Genomic DNA, 19,184 nt, shown 5'->3' on the forward strand with positions numbered 1-19,184 from the left:
TAAAAATTGTTTTATTAAGGTTAGTTGCTTAAATAATGTATGTAGGGGAGGGCGGGAGGGAGGCGGGTGGCGGCCGAATCGGCTACGCTCACGGAGTGGGCGTAGTGTTGCCGGCTACGCTGTCTACGCAAAATGCGTAGAAGGCAACACTACGCCTACTCCGTGGGCGTAGCCGATTCGGACGCCCAGGGTTACTTCTAACCAGTTTGGATAGATAGACTGATAAGAAAGCAGCTCTTACTCCTAAAGTTTCAGCCATCTCAAGTGTATGACTGTTGACATATGTCTGCCCCACAGAGACAGATCACATCTAATAAGTGAGTTCTCTATCTGTCACTGATTGTGGACATACTAACTAGAGCTATCAGTATGGTCATAAATGTGAATACTCTTATGTTCTCAAATCAAAATGGAGTTTTTCCTACTTCCAAGAAAAGTGTCTTAAGCATGCTCTTCAATTTGTGCACGCATGTAGACATTCAAATGCAACTGCATTTCCATACAGAGTCTCAAAATCATAGATATCTTCATACCGCAGTAAGAATACATGAAGCGATTTACATACTGCAGGCAGGCTGGCCTTGTAGCTCAGTGGCAGAGCACGGGTCTTGTAAACCAGGGGTCATGAGTTCAAGCCTCATCAGGGCCTTTTTATATGTGAGTTTCTGTATGTTGTTTCCAAGTCATTCTTTCTAGGAGTCACACCTTGTCTTAAGTTTGCTTATTGACAAGCTTCCCTTTCCTGCTTTCATCGTATCAAGAAGACTTCATGAAAACCATTGACCCATAAACTATCGCCTCACCCCTTCCGATCGCCTGACGAACGCCTGACAAACGCCATTCTCACCCCGCCGGGCAAGCCCTGCCGGGCAAAGCCAAATAAGCCATGCATATTTGAAGTTCCTTTGAAAGTCAGAGCGAGGACTATGACCTCTGTTCCGACTGAGTCTGCATCCACAGAAAGGATGAAATAAGGATCTAGAAATTTCACCAAGGAGATGTGAACTTCATCCCCCTTAAAATACTTTTCCTCCCAGATGCCCCGGCTCTTAGTCAAATGAGGTTAATCTTCAAAACCCCACCCCCACTAACCATAAATATCCGACTCTCCTGCTGTCCATTCAAATGATACAAGGTATCTTGTACATAGAGAGAATGTGAGAAAAAGCAGAATCGCTTCATAGATTTGGTGACCTTGGATGGGTGGGCTGGATAAAGAAGTGAACCTGATTTCGGGAAAAGGAGTATCGTGATGGGGATGAGGAAAAGAGAACATGGACCACATTCACAAGTTAGAGAAATAAATATATTAGGTTGAATGGTTTTAAAAAGGTAACTTTGAGCATGAATTGTTTTTTTAAACTGCAAAGAATAAAAAAAATCAATGTGGGATTGGAGGCACAATCTGAGCAGAAAGCACCATAAGCTGCTATGGTGCAACTCTTATGTTGACTAGAAACATTAATATGATGACGCTCTTCTTTTGATATGTCTTTCATTTACATGTTATTGTTAGTAGCTGATACAGCACTGTTTGCAGCTCCTCAGTATATGGTTATCCCGTGACAACAATGTTTTCATCATATTTATTATTCTACAAATGTATTTTTAAATGCACTGATGTGGTGTTTGCATGCTATGCAAGACGGCACATCATGGAATGTTTATAAGGAGCATCGAATAGGATTGTGATATTTGCACCTGGAAGAGTCGGACACGCAGATCCTGAAAAGAAGTAAAAACTCTCTAGCAAGGGCCGTCTTTACCCTGAGTTTAATCTTTACTTTTAGTGAAATGGTTTATGAAAAACCAGTAAGCTGCGCCAGGTGAGGCTCGAACTCACAACCTCGGCATGCCTCAATGCAAGTACTGCTGTATAAGTACCGTGCGCTAACCGATAGCGCCACTGGAGCTCACTGTTCTCATATCTCCCCAGTTGAGCCATCTAGAGCTGACCAAGGAGATACTGGCACTGCTCCCTTATTCACTGTGCAAGATCGACTCACATGCTAGCATGTTATCATGACTATTAAAAACTACAGTCCTAATGGAACAGATTTGATAATTCTGCTATATCATGTGCTCTGTCTATTGAACACCACATATATTTGCCAGTTCTGACACAGTCTAGGAGAAACTTATGATTATTTGTAATTAGCACATCGTAAGAATTTCCTAAAAAATGAAACATAGTAACCTAAGGCAGACGAGGTGGCCGAGTGGTTAAGGCGATGGACTGCTAATCCATTGTGCTCTGCACGCGTGGGTTCGAATCCCACCTTCGTCGGAACGCCATCAGACACTCTTTTGAAGGTGGGCATGTCTCGTAGTACAATTACACTCTCTTTCAAGACACAGCCATAATCCACTAGAAGGGCCCAACTGACTATTCCATTTTGGCAATTATGTCAAATTAAGGGGTTTTGTGCTTAATTGAAATTAGATCTTTCATGAAGTGTCCAGAGGATTGCCTTTCCCTCACTCCTGGCCTTCTAACTAACCCTGGTCGTAGTGGGCGTAGTGGGGCTCCGCGGAGCTACGCGGAGTGGGCGAGAAGCTACGCCCACTCCCGCACTCCGCGTAGCCCCACTACGCACCTCCCTCCCGCTCTCCTCTACATACATTATTTAAGCAACTACCCTTAATAAAACAATTTTAAAGCACTTACCGTGTCCGGGGCTCGTCCGGGGCTCCCTCTTGGAATAGCGTCGTCCTGGATACCAATGCGCATGCGCGGGCGGCCGCGCATGCGCATTTCTCCCGAGAAATGCGCATGCGCGGGAGGCCGCGCATGCGCATAGGTATCCAGGAAGGGACGCTATTCCAAGAGGGAGCCCCGGAAGAGCCCCGGACATGGTAAGTGCTTTAAAAATTGTTTTATTAAGGTTAGTTGCTTAAATAATGTATGTAGGGGAGGGCGGGAGGGAGGCGGGTGGCGGCCGAATCGGCTACGCACACGGAGTGGGCGTAGTGTTGCCGGCTACGCTGTCTACGCAAAATGCGTAGAAGGCAACACTACGCCTACTCCGTGGGCGTAGCCGATTCGGACGCCCAGGGTTACTTCTAACCAGTTTGGATAGATAGACTGATAAGAAAGCAGCTCTTACTCCTAAAGTTTCAGCCATCTCAAGTCTATGACTGTTGACATATGTCTGCCCCACAGAGACAGATCACTTCTAATAAGTGAGTTCTCTATCTGTCACTGATTGTGGACATACTAACTAGAGCTATCAGTATGGTCATAAATGTGAATACTCTTATGTTCTCAAATCAAAATGGAGTTTTTCCTACTTCCAAGAAAAGTGTCTTAAGCATGCTCTTCAATTTGTGCACGCATGTAGACATTCAAATGCAACTGCATTTCCATACAGAGTCTCAAAATCATAGATATCTTCATACCGCAGTAAGAATACATGAAGCGATTTACATACTGCAGGCAGGCTGGCCTTGTAGCTCAGTGGCAGAGCACGGGTCTTGTAAACCAGGGGTCATGAGTTCAAGCCTCATCAGGGCCTTTTTATATGTGAGTTTCTGTATGTTGTTTCCAAGTCATTCTTTCTAGGAGTCACACCTTGTCTTAAGTTTGCTTATTGACAAGCTTCCCTTTCCTGCTTTCATCGTATCAAGAAGACTTCATGAAAACCATTGAACCATAAACTATCGACTCACCCCTTCCGATCGCCTGACGAACGCCTGACAAACGCCATTCTCACCCCGCCGGGCAAGCCCTGCCGGGCAAAGCCAAATAAGCCATGCATATTTGAAGTTCCTTTGAAAGTCAGAGCGAGGACTATGACCTCTGTTCCGACTGAGTCTGCATCCACAGAAAGGATGAAATAAGGATCTAGAAATTTCACCAAGGAGATGTGAACTTCATCCCCCTTAAAATACTTTTCCTCCCAGATGCCCCGGCTCTTAGTCAAATGAGGTTAATCTTCAAAACCCCACCCCCACTAACCATAAATATCCGACTCTCCTGCTGTCCATTCAAATGATACAAGGTATCTTGTACATAGAGAGAATGTGAGAAAAAGCAGAATCGCTTCATAGATTTGGTGACCTTGGATGGGTGGGCTGGATAAAGAAGTGAACCTGATTTCGGGAAAAGGAGTATCGTGATGGGGATGAGGAAAAGAGAACATGGACCACATTCACAAGTTAGAGAAATAAATATATTAGGTTGAATGGTTTTAAAAAGGTAACTTTGAGCATGAATTGTTTTTTTAAACTGCAAAGAATAAAAAAAATCAATGTGGGATTGGAGGCACAATCTGAGCAGAAAGCACCATAAGCTGCTATGGTGCAACTCTTATGTTGACTAGAAACATTAATATGATGACGCTCTTCTTTTTATATGTCTTTCATTTACATGTTATTGTTAGTAGCTGATACAGCACTGTTTGCAGCTCCTCAGTATATGGTTATCCCGTGACAACAATGTTTTCATCATATTTATTATTCTACAAATGTATTTTTAAATGCACTGATGTGGTGTTTGCATGCTATGCAAGACGGCACATCATGGAATGTTTATAAGGAGCATCGAATAGGATTGTGATATTTGCACCTGGAAGAGTCGGACACGCAGATCCTGAAAAGAAGTAAAAACTCTCTAGCAAGGGCCGTCTTTACCCTGAGTTTAATCTATACTTTTAGTGAAATGGTTTATGAAAAACCAGTAAGATGCGCCAGGTGAGGCTCGAACTCACAACCTCGGCATGCCTCAATGCAAGTACTGCTGTATAAGTACCGTGCGCTAACCGATAGTGCCACTGGAGCTCACTGTTCTCATATCTCCCCAGTTGAGCCATCTAGAGCTGACCAAGGAGATACTGGCACTGCTCCCTTATTCACTGTGCAAGATCGACTCACATGCTAGCATGTTATCATGACTATTAAAAACTACAGTCCTAATGGAACAGATTTGATAATTCTGCTATATCATGTGCTCTGTCTATTGAACACCACATATATTTGCCAGTTCTGACACAGTCTAGGAGAAACTTATGATTATTTGTAATTAGCACATCGTAAGAATTTCCTAAAAAATGAAACATAGTCACCTAAGGCAGACGAGGTGGCCGAGTGGTTAAGGCGATGGACTGCTAATCCATTGTGCTCTGCACGCGTGGGTTCGAATCCCACCTTTGTCGGAACGCCATCAGACACTCTTTTGAAGGTGGGCATGTCTCGTAGTACAATTACACTCTCTTTCAAGACACAGCCATAATCCACTAGAAGGGCCCAACTGACTATTCCATTTTGGCAATTATGTCAAATTAAGGGGTTTTGTGCTTAATTGAAATTAGATCTTTCATGAAGTGTCCAGAGGATTGCCTTTCCCTCACTCCTGGCCTTCTAACTAACCCTGGTCGTAGTGGGCATAGTGGGGCTCCGCGGAGCTACGCGGAGTGGGCGAGAAGCTACGCCCACTCCCGCACTCCGCGTAGCCCCACTACGCACCTCCCTCCCGCTCTCCCCTACATACATTATTTAAGCAACTACCCTTAATAAAACAATTTTAAAGCACTTACCGTGTCCGGGGCTCGTCCGGGGCTCCCTCTTGGAATAGCGTCGTCCTGGATACCAATGCGCATGCGCGGGCGGCCGCGCATGCGCATTTCTCCCGAGAAATGCGCATGCGCGGGAGGCCGCGCATGCGCATTGGTATCCAGGAAGGGACGCTATTCCAAGAGGGAGCCCCGGAAGAGCCCCGGACATGGTAAGTGCTTTAAAAATTGTTTTATTAAGGTTAGTTGCTTAAATAATGTATGTAGGGGAGGGCGGGAGGGAGGCGGGTGGCGGCCGAATCGGCTACGCACACGGAGTGGGCATAGTGTTGCCGGCTACGCTGTCTACGCAAAATGCGTAGAAGGCAACACTACGCCTACTCCGTGGGCGTAGCCGATTCGGACGCCCAGGGTTACTTCTAACCAGTTTGGATAGATAGACTGATAAGAAAGCAGCTCTTACTCCTAAAGTTTCAGCCATCTCAAGTCTATGACTGTTGACATATGTCTGCCCCACAGAGACAGATCACTTCTAATAAGTGAGTTCTCTATCTGTCACTGATTGTGGACATACTAACTAGAGCTATCAGTATGGTCATAAATGTGAATACTCTTATGTTCTCAAATCAAAATGGAGTTTTTCCTACTTCCAAGAAAAGTGTCTTAAGCATGCTCTTCAATTTGTGCACGCATGTAGACATTCAAATGCAACTGCATTTCCATACAGAGTCTCAAAATCATAGATATCTTCATACCGCAGTAAGAATACATGAAGCGATTTACATACTGCAGGCAGGCTGGCCTTGTAGCTCAGTGGCAGAGCACGGGTCTTGTAAACCAGGGGTCATGAGTTCAAGCCTCATCAGGGCCTTTTTATATGTGAGTTTCTGTATGTTGTTTCCAAGTCATTCTTTCTAGGAGTCACACCTTGTCTTAAGTTTGCTTATTGACAAGCTTCCCTTTCCTGCTTTCATCGTATCAAGAAGACTTCATGAAAACCATTGAACCATAAACTATCGCCTCACCCCTTCCGATCGCCTGACGAACGCCTGACAAACGCCATTCTCACCCCGCCAGGCAAGCCCTGCCGGGCAAAGCCAAATAAGCCATGCATATTTGAAGTTCCTTTGAAAGTCAGAGCGAGGACTATGACCTCTGTTCCGACTGAGTCTGCATCCACAGAAAGGATGAAATAAGGATCTAGAAATTTCACCAAGGAGATGTGAACTTCATCCCCCTTAAAATACTTTTCCTCCCAGATGCCCCGGCTCTTAGTCAAATGAGGTTAATCTTCAAAACCCCACCCCCACTAACCATAAATATCCGACTCTCCTGCTGTCCATTCAAATGATACAAGGTATCTTGTACATAGAGAGAATGTGAGAAAAAGCAGAATCGCTTCATAGATTTGGTGACCTTGGATGGGTGGGCTGGATAAAGAAGTGAACCTGATTTCGGGAAAAGGAGTATCGTGATGGGGATGAGGAAAAGAGAACATGGACCACATTCACAAGTTAGAGAAATAAATATATTAGGTTGAATGGTTTTAAAAAGGTAACTTTGAGCATGAATTGTTTTTTTAAACTGCAAAGAATAAAAAAAATCAATGTGGGATTGGAGGCACAATCTGAGCAGAAAGCACCATAAGCTGCTATGGTGCAACTCTTATGTTGACTAGAAACATTAATATGATGACGCTCTTCTTTTGATATGTCTTTCATTTACATGTTATTGTTAGTAGCTGATACAGCACTGTTTGCAGCTCCTCAGTATATGGTTATCCCGTGACAACAATGTTTTCATCATATTTATTATTCTACAAATGTATTTTTAAATGCACTGATGTGGTGTTTGCATGCTATGCAAGACGGCACATCATGGAATGTTTATAAGGAGCATCGAATAGGATTGTGATATTTGCACCTGGAAGAGTCGGACACGCAGATCCTGAAAAGAAGTAAAAACTCTCTAGCAAGGGCCGTCTTTACCCTGAGTTTAATCTATACTTTTAGTGAAATGGTTTATGAAAAACCAGTAAGCTGCGCCAGGTGAGGCTCGAACTCACAACCTCGGCATGCCTCAATGCAAGTACTGCTGTATAAGTACCGTGCGCTAACCGATAGTGCCACTGGAGCTCACTGTTCTCATATCTCCCCAGTTGAGCCATCTAGAGCTGACCAAGGAGATACTGGCACTGCTCCCTTATTCACTGTGCAAGATCGACTCACATGCTAGCATGTTATCATGACTATTAAAAACTACAGTCCTAATGGAACAGATTTGATAATTCTGCTATATCATGTGCTCTGTCTATTGAACACCACATATATTTGCCAGTTCTGACACAGTCTAGGAGAAACTTATGATTATTTGTAATTAGCACATCGTAAGAATTTCCTAAAAAATGAAACATAGTCACCTAAGGCAGACTAGGTGGCCGAGTGGTTAAGGCGATGGACTGCTAATCCATTGTGCTCTGCACGCGTGGGTTCGAATCCCACCTTCGTCGGAACGCCATCAGACACTCTTTTGAAGGTGGGCATGTCTCGTAGTACAATTACACTCTCTTTCAAGACACAGCCATAATCCACTAGAAGGGCCCAACTGACTATTCCATTTTGGCAATTATGTCAAATTAAGGGGTTTTGTGCTTAATTGAAATTAGATCTTTCATGAAGTGTCCAGAGGATTGCCTTTCCCTCACTCCTGGCCTTCTAACTAACCCTGGTCGTAGTGGGCGTAGTGGGGCTCCGCGGAGCTACGCGGAGTGGGCGAGAAGCTACCCCCACTCCCGCACTCCGCGTAGCCCCACTACGCACCTCCCTCCCGCTCTCCCCTACATACATTATTTAAGCAACTACCCTTAATAAAACAATTTTAAAGCACTTACCGTGTCCGGGGCTCGTCCGGGGCTCCCTCTTGGAATAGCGTCGTCCTGGATACCAATGCGCATGCGCGGGCGGCCGCGCATGCGCATTTCTCCCGAGAAATGCGCATGCGCGGGAGGCCGCGCATGCGCATTGGTATCCAGGAAGGGACGCTATTCCAAGAGGGAGCCCCGGAAGAGCCCCGGACATGGTAAGTGCTTTAAAAATTGTTTTATTAAGGTTAGTTGCTTAAATAATGTATGTAGGGGAGGGCGGGAGGGAGGCGGGTGGCGGCCAAATCGGCTACGCTCACGGAGTGGGCGTAGTGTTGCCGGCTACGCTGTCTACGCAAAATGCGTAGAAGGCAACACTACGCCTACTCCGTGGGCGTAGCCGATTCGGACGCCCAGGGTTACTTCTAACCAGTTTGGATAGATAGACTGATAAGAAAGCAGCTCTTACTCCTAAAGTTTCAGCCATCTCAAGTGTATGACTGTTGACATATGTCTGCCCCACAGAGACAGATCACATCTAATAAGTGAGTTCTCTATCTGTCACTGATTGTGGACATACTAACTAGAGCTATCAGTATGGTCATAAATGTGAATACTCTTATGTTCTCAAATCAAAATGGAGTTTTTCCTACTTCCAAGAAAAGTGTCTTAAGCATGCTCTTCAATTTGTGCACGCATGTAGACATTCAAATGCAACTGCATTTCCATACAGAGTCTCAAAATCATAGATATCTTCATACTGCAGTAAGAATACATGAAGCGATTTACATACTGCAGGCAGGCTGGCCTTGTAGCTCAGTGGCAGAGCACGGGTCTTGTAAACCAGGGGTCATGAGTTCAAGCCTCATCAGGGCCTTTTTATATGTGAGTTTCTGTATGTTGTTTCCAAGTCATTCTTTCTAGGAGTCACACCTTGTCTTAAGTTTGCTTATTGACAAGCTTCCCTTTCCTGCTTTCATCGTATCAAGAAGACTTCATGAAAACCATTGACCCATAAACTATCGCCTCACCCCTTCCGAACGCCTGACAAACGCCATTCTCACCCCGCCGGGCAAAGCCAAATAAGCCATGCATATTTGAAGTTCCTTTGAAAGTCAGAGCGAGGACTATGACCTCTGTTCCGACTGAGTCTGCATCCACAGAAAGGATGAAATAAGGATCTAGAAATTTCACCAAGGAGATGTGAACTTCATCCCCCTTAAAATACTTTTCCTCCCAGATGCCCCGGCTCTTAGTCAAATGAGGTTAATCTTCAAAACCCCACCCCCACTAACCATAAATATCCGACTCTCCTGCTGTCCATTCAAATGATACAAGGTATCTTGTACATAGAGAGAATGTGAGAAAAAGCAGAATCGCTTCATAGATTTGGTGACCTTGGATGGGTGGGCTGGATAAAGAAGTGAACCTGATTTCGGGAAAAGGAGTATCGTGATGGGGATGAGGAAAAGAGAACATGGACCACATTCACAAGTTAGAGAAATAAATATATTAGGTTGAATGGTTTTAAAAAGGTAACTTTGAGCATGAATTGTTTTTTTAAACTGCAAAGAATAAAAAAAATCAATGTGGGATTGGAGGCACAATCTGAGCAGAAAGCACCATAAGCTGCTATGGTGCAACTCTTATGTTGACTAGAAACATTAATATGATGACGCTCTTCTTTTTATATGTCTTTCATTTACATGTTATTGTTAGTAGCTGATACAGCACTGTTTGCAGCTCCTCAGTATATGGTTATCCCGTGACAACAATGTTTTCATCATATTTATTATTCTACAAATGTATTTTTAAATGCACTGATGTGGTGTTTGCATGCTATGCAAGACGGCACATCATGGAATGTTTATAAGGAGCATCGAATAGGATTGTGATATTTGCACCTGGAAGAGTCGGACACGCAGATCCTGAAAAGAAGTAAAAACTCTCTAGCAAGGGCCGTCTTTACCCTGAGTTTAATCTATACTTTTAGTGAAATGGTTTATGAAAAACCAGTAAGATGCGCCAGGTGAGGCTCGAACTCACAACCTCGGCATGCCTCAATGCAAGTACTGCTGTATAAGTACCGTGCGCTAACCGATAGTGCCACTGGAGCTCACTGTTCTCATATCTCCCCAGTTGAGCCATCTAGAGCTGACCAAGGAGATACTGGCACTGCTCCCTTATTCACTGTGCAAGATCGACTCACATGCTAGCATGTTATCATGACTATTAAAAACTACAGTCCTAATGGAACAGATTTGATAATTCTGCTATATCATGTGCTCTGTCTATTGAACACCACATATATTTGCCAGTTCTGACACAGTCTAGGAGAAACTTATGATTATTTGTAATTAGCACATCGTAAGAATTTCCTAAAAAATGAAACATAGTCACCTAAGGCAGACGAGGTGGCCGAGTGGTTAAGGCGATGGACTGCTAATCCATTGTGCTCTGCACGCGTGGGTTCGAATCCCACCTTTGTCGGAACGCCATCAGACACTCTTTTGAAGGTGGGCATGTCTCGTAGTACAATTACACTCTCTTTCAAGACACAGCCATAATCCACTAGAAGGGCCCAACTGACTATTCCATTTTGGCAATTATGTCAAATTAAGGGGTTTTGTGCTTAATTGAAATTAGATCTTTCATGAAGTGTCCAGAGGATTGCCTTTCCCTCACTCCTGGCCTTCTAACTAACCCTGGTCGTAGTGGGCATAGTGGGGCTCCGCGGAGCTACGCGGAGTGGGCGAGAAGCTACGCCCACTCCCGCACTCCGCGTAGCCCCACTACGCACCTCCCTCCCGCTCTCCCCTACATACATTATTTAAGCAACTACCCTTAATAAAACAATTTTAAAGCACTTACCGTGTCCGGGGCTCGTCCGGGGCTCCCTCTTGGAATAGCGTCGTCCTGGATACCAATGCGCATGCGCGGGCGGCCGCGCATGCGCATTTCTCCCGAGAAATGCGCATGCGCGGGAGGCCGCGCATGCGCATTGGTATCCAGGAAGGGACGCTATTCCAAGAGGGAGCCCCGGAAGAGCCCCGGACATGGTAAGTGCTTTAAAAATTGTTTTATTAAGGTTAGTTGCTTAAATAATGTATGTAGGGGAGGGCGGGAGGGAGGCGGGTGGCGGCCGAATCGGCTACGCACACGGAGTGGGCATAGTGTTGCCGGCTACGCTGTCTACGCAAAATGCGTAGAAGGCAACACTACGCCTACTCCGTGGGCGTAGCCGATTCGGACGCCCAGGGTTACTTCTAACCAGTTTGGATAGATAGACTGATAAGAAAGCAGCTCTTACTCCTAAAGTTTCAGCCATCTCAAGTCTATGACTGTTGACATATGTCTGCCCCACAGAGACAGATCACTTCTAATAAGTGAGTTCTCTATCTGTCACTGATTGTGGACATACTAACTAGAGCTATCAGTATGGTCATAAATGTGAATACTCTTATGTTCTCAAATCAAAATGGAGTTTTTCCTACTTCCAAGAAAAGTGTCTTAAGCATGCTCTTCAATTTGTGCACGCATGTAGACATTCAAATGCAACTGCATTTCCATACAGAGTCTCAAAATCATAGATATCTTCATACCGCAGTAAGAATACATGAAGCGATTTACATACTGCAGGCAGGCTGGCCTTGTAGCTCAGTGGCAGAGCACGGGTCTTGTAAACCAGGGGTCATGAGTTCAAGCCTCATCAGGGCCTTTTTATATGTGAGTTTCTGTATGTTGTTTCCAAGTCATTCTTTCTAGGAGTCACACCTTGTCTTAAGTTTGCTTATTGACAAGCTTCCCTTTCCTGCTTTCATCGTATCAAGAAGACTTCATGAAAACCATTGAACCATAAACTATCGCCTCACCCCTTCCGATCGCCTGACGAACGCCTGACAAACGCCATTCTCACCCCGCCAGGCAAGCCCTGCCGGGCAAAGCCAAATAAGCCATGCATATTTGAAGTTCCTTTGAAAGTCAGAGCGAGGACTATGACCTCTGTTCCGACTGAGTCTGCATCCACAGAAAGGATGAAATAAGGATCTAGAAATTTCACCAAGGAGATGTGAACTTCATCCCCCTTAAAATACTTTTCCTCCCAGATGCCCCGGCTCTTAGTCAAATGAGGTTAATCTTCAAAACCCCACCCCCACTAACCATAAATATCCGACTCTCCTGCTGTCCATTCAAATGATACAAGGTATCTTGTACATAGAGAGAATGTGAGAAAAAGCAGAATCGCTTCATAGATTTGGTGACCTTGGATGGGTGGGCTGGATAAAGAAGTGAACCTGATTTCGGGAAAAGGAGTATCGTGATGGGGATGAGGAAAAGAGAACATGGACCACATTCACAAGTTAGAGAAATAAATATATTAGGTTGAATGGTTTTAAAAAGGTAACTTTGAGCATGAATTGTTTTTTTAAACTGCAAAGAATAAAAAAAATCAATGTGGGATTGGAGGCACAATCTGAGCAGAAAGCACCATAAGCTGCTATGGTGCAACTCTTATGTTGACTAGAAACATTAATATGATGACGCTCTTCTTTTGATATGTCTTTCATTTACATGTTATTGTTAGTAGCTGATACAGCACTGTTTGCAGCTCCTCAGTATATGGTTATCCCGTGACAACAATGTTTTCATCATATTTATTATTCTACAAATGTATTTTTAAATGCACTGATGTGGTGTTTGCATGCTATGCAAGACGGCACATCATGGAATGTTTATAAGGAGCATCGAATAGGATTGTGATATTTGCACCTGGAAGAGTCGGACACGCAGATCCTGAAAAGAAGTAAAAACTCTCTAGCAAGGGCCGTCTTTACCCTGAGTTTAATCTATACTTTTAGTGAAATGGTTTATGAAAAACCAGTAAGCTGCGCCAGGTGAGGCTCGAACTCACAACCTCGGCATGCCTCAATGCAAGTACTGCTGTATAAGTACCGTGCGCTAACCGATAGTGCCACTGGAGCTCACTGTTCTCATATCTCCCCAGTTGAGCCATCTAGAGCTGACCAAGGAGATACTGGCACTGCTCCCTTATTCACTGTGCAAGATCGACTCACATGCTAGCATGTTATCATGACTATTAAAAACTACAGTCCTAATGGAACAGATTTGATAATTCTGCTATATCATGTGCTCTGTCTATTGAACACCACATATATTTGCCAGTTCTGACACAGTCTAGGAGAAACTTATGATTATTTGTAATTAGCACATCGTAAGAATTTCCTAAAAAATGAAACATAGTCACCTAAGGCAGACTAGGTGGCCGAGTGGTTAAGGCGATGGACTGCTAATCCATTGTGCTCTGCACGCGTGGGTTCGAATCCCACCTTCGTCGGAACGCCATCAGACACTCTTTTGAAGGTGGGCATGTCTCGTAGTACAATTACACTCTCTTTCAAGACACAGCCATAATCCACTAGAAGGGCCCAACTGACTATTCCATTTTGGCAATTATGTCAAATTAAGGGGTTTTGTGCTTAATTGAAATTAGATCTTTCATGAAGTGTCCAGAGGATTGCCTTTCCCTCACTCCTGGCCTTCTAACTAACCCTGGTCGTAGTGGGCGTAGTGGGGCTCCGCGGAGCTACGCGGAGTGGGCGAGAAGCTACCCCCACTCCCGCACTCCGCGTAGCCCCACTACGCACCTCCCTCCCGCTCTCCCCTACATACATTATTTAAGCAACTACCCTTAATAAAACAATTTTAAAGCACTTACCGTGTCCGGGGCTCGTCCGGGGCTCCCTCTTGGAATAGCGTCGTCCTGGATACCAATGCGCATGCGCGGGCGGCCGCGCATGCGCATTTCTCCCGAGAAATGCGCATGCGCGGGAGGCCGCGCATGCGCATTGGTATCCAGGAAGGGACGCTATTCCAAGAGGGAGCCCCGGAAGAGCCCCGGACATGGTAAGTGCTTTAAAAATTGTTTTATTAAGGTTAGTTGCTTAAATAATGTATGTAGGGGAGGGCGGGAGGGAGGCGGGTGGCGGCCAAATCGGCTACGCTCACGGAGTGGGCGTAGTGTTGCCGGCTACGCTGTCTACGCAAAATGCGTAGAAGGCAACACTACGCCTACTCCGTGGGCGTAGCCGATTCGGACGCCCAGGGTTACTTCTAACCAGTTTGGATAGATAGACTGATAAGAAAGCAGCTCTTACTCCTAAAGTTTCAGCCATCTCAAGTGTATGACTGTTGACATATGTCTGCCCCACAGAGACAGATCACATCTAATAAGTGAGTTCTCTATCTGTCACTGATTGTGGACATACTAACTAGAGCTATCAGTATGGTCATAAATGTGAATACTCTTATGTTCTCAAATCAAAATGGAGTTTTTCCTACTTCCAAGAAAAGTGTCTTAAGCATGCTCTTCAATTTGTGCACGCATGTAGACATTCAAATGCAACTGCATTTCCATACAGAGTCTCAAAATCATAGATATCTTCATACTGCAGTAAGAATACATGAAGCGATTTACATACTGCAGGCAGGCTGGCCTTGTAGCTCAGTGGCAGAGCACGGGTCTTGTAAACCAGGGGTCATGAGTTCAAGCCTCATCAGGGCCTTTTTATATGTGAGTTTCTGTATGTTGTTTCCAAGTCATTCTTTCTAGGAGTCACACCTTGTCTTAAGTTTGCTTATTGACAAGCTTCCCTTTCCTGCTTTCATCGTATCAAGAAGACTTCATGAAAACCATTGACCCATAAACTATCGCCTCACCCCTTCCGAACGCCTGACAAACGCCATTCTCACCCCGCCGGGCAAAGCCAAATAAGCCATGCATATTTGAAGTTCCTTTGAAAGTCAGAGCGAGGACTATGACCTCTGTTCCGACTGAGTCTGCATCCACAGAAAGGATGAAATAAGGATCTAGAAATTTCACCAAGGAGATGTGAACTTCATCCCCCTTAAAATACTTTTCCTCCCAGATGCCCCGGCTCTTAGTCAAATGAGGTTAATCTTCAAAACCCCACCCCCACTAACCATAAATATCCGACTCTCCTGCTGTCCATTCAAATGATACAAGGTATCTTGTACATAGAGAGAATGTGAGAAAAAGCAGAATCGCTTCATAGATTTGGTGACCTTGGATGGGTGGGCTGGATAAAGAAGTGAACCTGATTTCGGGAAAAGGAGTATCGTGATGGGGATGAGGAAAAGAGAACATGGACCACATTCACAAGTTAGAGAAATAAATATATTAGGTTGAATGGTTTTAAAAAGGTAACTTTGAGCATGAATTGTTTTTTTAAACTGCAAAGAATAAAAAAAATCAATGTGGGATTGGAGGCACAATCTGAGCAGAAAGCACCATAAGCTGCTATGGTGCAACTCTTATGTTGACTAGAAACATTAATATGATGACGCTCTTCTTTTGATATGTCTTTCATTTACATGTTATTGTTAGTAGCTGATACAGCACTGTTTGCAGCTCCTCAGTATATGGTTATCCCGTGACAACAATGTTTTCATCATATTTATTATTCTACAAATGTATTTTTAAATGCACTGATGTGGTGTTTGCATGCTATGCAAGACGGCACATCATGGAATGTTTATAAGGAGCATCGAATAGGATTGTGATATTTGCACCTGGAAGAGTCGGACACGCAGATCCTGAAAAGAAGTAAAAACTCTCTAGCAAGGGCCGTCTTTACCCTGAGTTTAATCTTTACTTTTAGTGAAATGGTTTATGAAAAACCAGTAAGCTGCGCCAGGTGAGGCTCGAACTCACAACCTCGGCATGCCTCAATGCAAGTACTGCTGTATAAGTACCGCACGCTAACCGATAGCGCCACTGGAGCTCACTGTTCTCATATCTCCCCAGTTGAGCCATCTAGAGCTGACCAAGGAGATACTGGCACTGCTCCCTTATTCACTGTGCAAGATCGACTCACATGCTAGCATGTTATCATGACTATTAAAAACTACAGTCCTAATGGAACAGATTTGATAATTCTGCTATATCATGTGCTCTGTCTATTGAACACCACATATATTTGCCAGTTCTGACACAGTCTAGGAGAAACTTATGATTATTTGTAATTAGCACATCGTAAGAATTTCCTAAAAAATGAAACATAGTCACCTAAGGCAGATGAGGTGGCCGAGTGGTTAAGGCGATGGACTGCTAATCCATTGTGCTCTGCACGCGTGGGTTCGAATCCCACCTTCGTCGGAACGCCATCAGACACTCTTTTGAAGGTGGGCATGTCTCGTAGTACAATTACACTCTCTTTCAAGACACAGCCATAATCCACTAGAAGGGCCCAACTGACTATTCCATTTTGGCAATTATGTCAAATTAAGGGGTTTTGTGCTTAATTGAAATTAGATCTTTCATGAAGTGTCCAGAGGATTGCCTTTCCCTCACTCCTGGCCTTCTAACTAACCCTGGTCGTAGTGGGCGTAGTGGGGCTCCGCGGAGCTACGCGGAGTGGGCGAGAAGCTACGCCCACTCCCGCACTCCGCGTAGCCCCACTACGCACCTCCCTCCCGCTCTCCCCTACATACATTATTTAAGCAACTACCCTTAATAAAACAATTTTAAAGCACTTACCGTGTCCGGGGCTCGTCCGGGGCTCCCTCTTGGAATAGCGTCGTCCTGGATACCAATGCGCATGCGCGGGCGGCAGTGCATGCGCATTTCTCCCGAGAAATGCGCATGTGCGGGAGGCCGCGCATGCGCATTGGTATCCAGGAAGGGACGCTATTCCAAGAGGGAGCCCCGGAAGAGCCCCGGACATGGTAAGTGCTTTAAAAATTGTTTTATTAAGGTTAGTTGCTTAAATAATGTATGTAGGGGAGGGCGGGAGGGAGGCGGGTGGCGGCCGAATCGGCTACGCACACGGAGTGGGCGTAGTGTTGCCGGCTACGCTGTCTACGCAAAATGCGTAGAAGGCAACACTACGCCTACTCCGTGGGCGTAGCCGATTCGGACGCCCAGGGTTACTTCTAACCAGTTTGGATAGATAGACTGATAAGAAAGCAGCTCTTACTCCTAAAGTTTCAGCCATCTCAAGTGTATGACTGTTGACATATGTCTGCCCCACAGAGACAGATCACTTCTAATAAGTGAGTTCTCTATCTGTCACTGATTGTGAACATACTAACTAGAGCTATCAGTATGGTCATAAATGTGAATACTCTTATGTTCTCAAATCAAAATGGAGTTTTTCCTACTTCCAAGAAAAGTGTCTTAAGCATGCTCTTCAATTTGTGCACGCATGTAGACATTCAAATGCAACTGCATTTCCATACAGAGTCTCAAAATCATAGATATCTTCATACCGCAGTAAGAATACATGAAGCGATTTACATACTGCAGGCAGGCTGGCCTTGTAGCTCAGTGGCAGAGCACGGGTCTTGTAAACCAGGGGTCATGAGTTCAAGCCTCATCAGGGCCTTTTTATATGTGAGTTTCTGTATGTTGTTTCCAAGTCATTCTTTCTAGGAGTCACACCTTGTCTTAAGTTTGCTTATTGACAAGCTTCCCTTTCCTGCTTTCATCGTATCAAGAAGACTTCATGAAAACCATTGAACCATAAACTATCGCCTCACCCCTTCCGATCGCCTGACGAACGCCTGACAAACGCCATTCTCACCCTGCCGGGCAAAGCCAAATAAGCCATGCATATTTGAAGTTCCTTTGAAAGTCAGAGCGAGGACTATGACCTCTGTTCCGACTGAGTCTGCATCCACAGAAAGGATGAAATAAGGATCTAGAAATTTCACCAAGGAGATGTGAACTTCATCCCCCTTAAAATACTTTTCCTCCCAGATGCCCCGGCTCTTAGTCAAATGAGGTTAATCTTCAAAACCCCACCCCCACTAACCATAAATATCCGACTCTCCTGCTGTCCATTCAAATGATACAAGGTATCTTGTACATAGAGAGAATGTGAGAAAAAGCAGAATCGCTTCATAGATTTGGTGACCTTGGATGGGTGGGCTGGATAAAGAAGTGAACCTGATTTCGGGAAAAGGAGTATCGTGATGGGGATGAGGAAAAGAGAACATGGACCACATTCACAAGTTAGAGAAATAAATATATTAGGTTGAATGGTTTTAAAAAGGTAACTTTGAGCATGAATTGTTTTTTTAAACTGCAAAGAATAAAAAAAATCAATGTGGGATTGGAGGCACAATCTGAGCAGAAAGCACCATAAGCTGCTATGGTGCAACTCTTATGTTGACTAGAAACATTAATATGATGACGCTCTTCTTTTGATATGTCTTTCATTTACATGTTATTGTTAGTAGCTGATACAGCACTGTTTGCAGCTCCTCAGTATATGGTTATCCCGTGACAACAATGTTTTCATCATATTTATTATTCTACAAATGTATTTTTAAATGCACTGATGTGGTGTTTGCATGCTATGCAAGACGGCACATCATGGAATGTTTATAAGGAGCATCGAATAGGATTGTGATATTTGCACCTGGAAGAGTCGGACACGCAGATCCTGAAAAGAAGTAAAAACTCTCTAGCAAGGGCCGTCTTTACCCTGAGTTTAATCTTTACTTTTAGTGAAATGGTTTATGAAAAACCAGTAAGCTGCGCCAGGTGAGGCTCGAACTCACAACCTCGGCATGCCTCAATGCAAGTACTGCTGTATAAGTACCGTGCGCTAACCGATAGCACCACTGGAGCTCACTGTTCTCATATCTCCCCAGTTGAGCCATCTAGAGCTGACCAAGGAGATACTGGCACTGCTCCCTTATTCACTGTGCAAGATCGACTCACATGCTAGCATGTTATCATGACTATTAAAAACTACAGTCCTAATGGA

General features: G+C 44.5%; 13 non-coding genes across 13 annotated transcripts; all 13 read left to right on the top strand.

The window, feature by feature from the left end:
• Positions 1-577: 577 nt before the first annotated feature.
• TRNAT-UGU (transfer RNA threonine (anticodon UGU)) lies at positions 578-649 on the top strand. Its single transcript has one exon. It is a non-coding gene; the product is annotated as a tRNA-Thr (tRNA).
• Positions 650-2,205: 1,556 nt separating this feature from the next.
• Positions 2,206-2,287, top strand: TRNAS-GCU (transfer RNA serine (anticodon GCU)). Its single transcript has one exon. It is a non-coding gene; the product is annotated as a tRNA-Ser (tRNA).
• Positions 2,288-3,443: 1,156 nt separating this feature from the next.
• On the top strand, positions 3,444-3,515 carry TRNAT-UGU (transfer RNA threonine (anticodon UGU)). The gene has a single exon. It is a non-coding gene; the product is annotated as a tRNA-Thr (tRNA).
• A 1,556-nt stretch (positions 3,516-5,071) lies between these two features.
• TRNAS-GCU (transfer RNA serine (anticodon GCU)) lies at positions 5,072-5,153 on the top strand. The gene has a single exon. It is a non-coding gene; the product is annotated as a tRNA-Ser (tRNA).
• Positions 5,154-6,309: 1,156 nt separating this feature from the next.
• On the top strand, positions 6,310-6,381 carry TRNAT-UGU (transfer RNA threonine (anticodon UGU)). The gene has a single exon. It is a non-coding gene; the product is annotated as a tRNA-Thr (tRNA).
• Positions 6,382-7,937: 1,556 nt separating this feature from the next.
• Positions 7,938-8,019, top strand: TRNAS-GCU (transfer RNA serine (anticodon GCU)). The gene has a single exon. It is a non-coding gene; the product is annotated as a tRNA-Ser (tRNA).
• A 1,156-nt stretch (positions 8,020-9,175) lies between these two features.
• TRNAT-UGU (transfer RNA threonine (anticodon UGU)) lies at positions 9,176-9,247 on the top strand. Its single transcript has one exon. It is a non-coding gene; the product is annotated as a tRNA-Thr (tRNA).
• A 1,531-nt stretch (positions 9,248-10,778) lies between these two features.
• On the top strand, positions 10,779-10,860 carry TRNAS-GCU (transfer RNA serine (anticodon GCU)). Its single transcript has one exon. It is a non-coding gene; the product is annotated as a tRNA-Ser (tRNA).
• A 1,156-nt stretch (positions 10,861-12,016) lies between these two features.
• TRNAT-UGU (transfer RNA threonine (anticodon UGU)) lies at positions 12,017-12,088 on the top strand. The gene has a single exon. It is a non-coding gene; the product is annotated as a tRNA-Thr (tRNA).
• Positions 12,089-13,644: 1,556 nt separating this feature from the next.
• Positions 13,645-13,726, top strand: TRNAS-GCU (transfer RNA serine (anticodon GCU)). Its single transcript has one exon. It is a non-coding gene; the product is annotated as a tRNA-Ser (tRNA).
• A 1,156-nt stretch (positions 13,727-14,882) lies between these two features.
• On the top strand, positions 14,883-14,954 carry TRNAT-UGU (transfer RNA threonine (anticodon UGU)). The gene has a single exon. It is a non-coding gene; the product is annotated as a tRNA-Thr (tRNA).
• Positions 14,955-16,485: 1,531 nt separating this feature from the next.
• Positions 16,486-16,567, top strand: TRNAS-GCU (transfer RNA serine (anticodon GCU)). The gene has a single exon. It is a non-coding gene; the product is annotated as a tRNA-Ser (tRNA).
• A 1,156-nt stretch (positions 16,568-17,723) lies between these two features.
• Positions 17,724-17,795, top strand: TRNAT-UGU (transfer RNA threonine (anticodon UGU)). Its single transcript has one exon. It is a non-coding gene; the product is annotated as a tRNA-Thr (tRNA).
• The last annotated feature ends 1,389 nt before the right edge of the window (positions 17,796-19,184 follow it).

This window comes from Lissotriton helveticus, chromosome 5_1, assembly GCF_964261635.1.
Source record: "Lissotriton helveticus chromosome 5_1, aLisHel1.1, whole genome shotgun sequence".
In the NCBI taxonomy this organism is placed as follows: domain Eukaryota; kingdom Metazoa; phylum Chordata; class Amphibia; order Caudata; family Salamandridae; genus Lissotriton; species Lissotriton helveticus.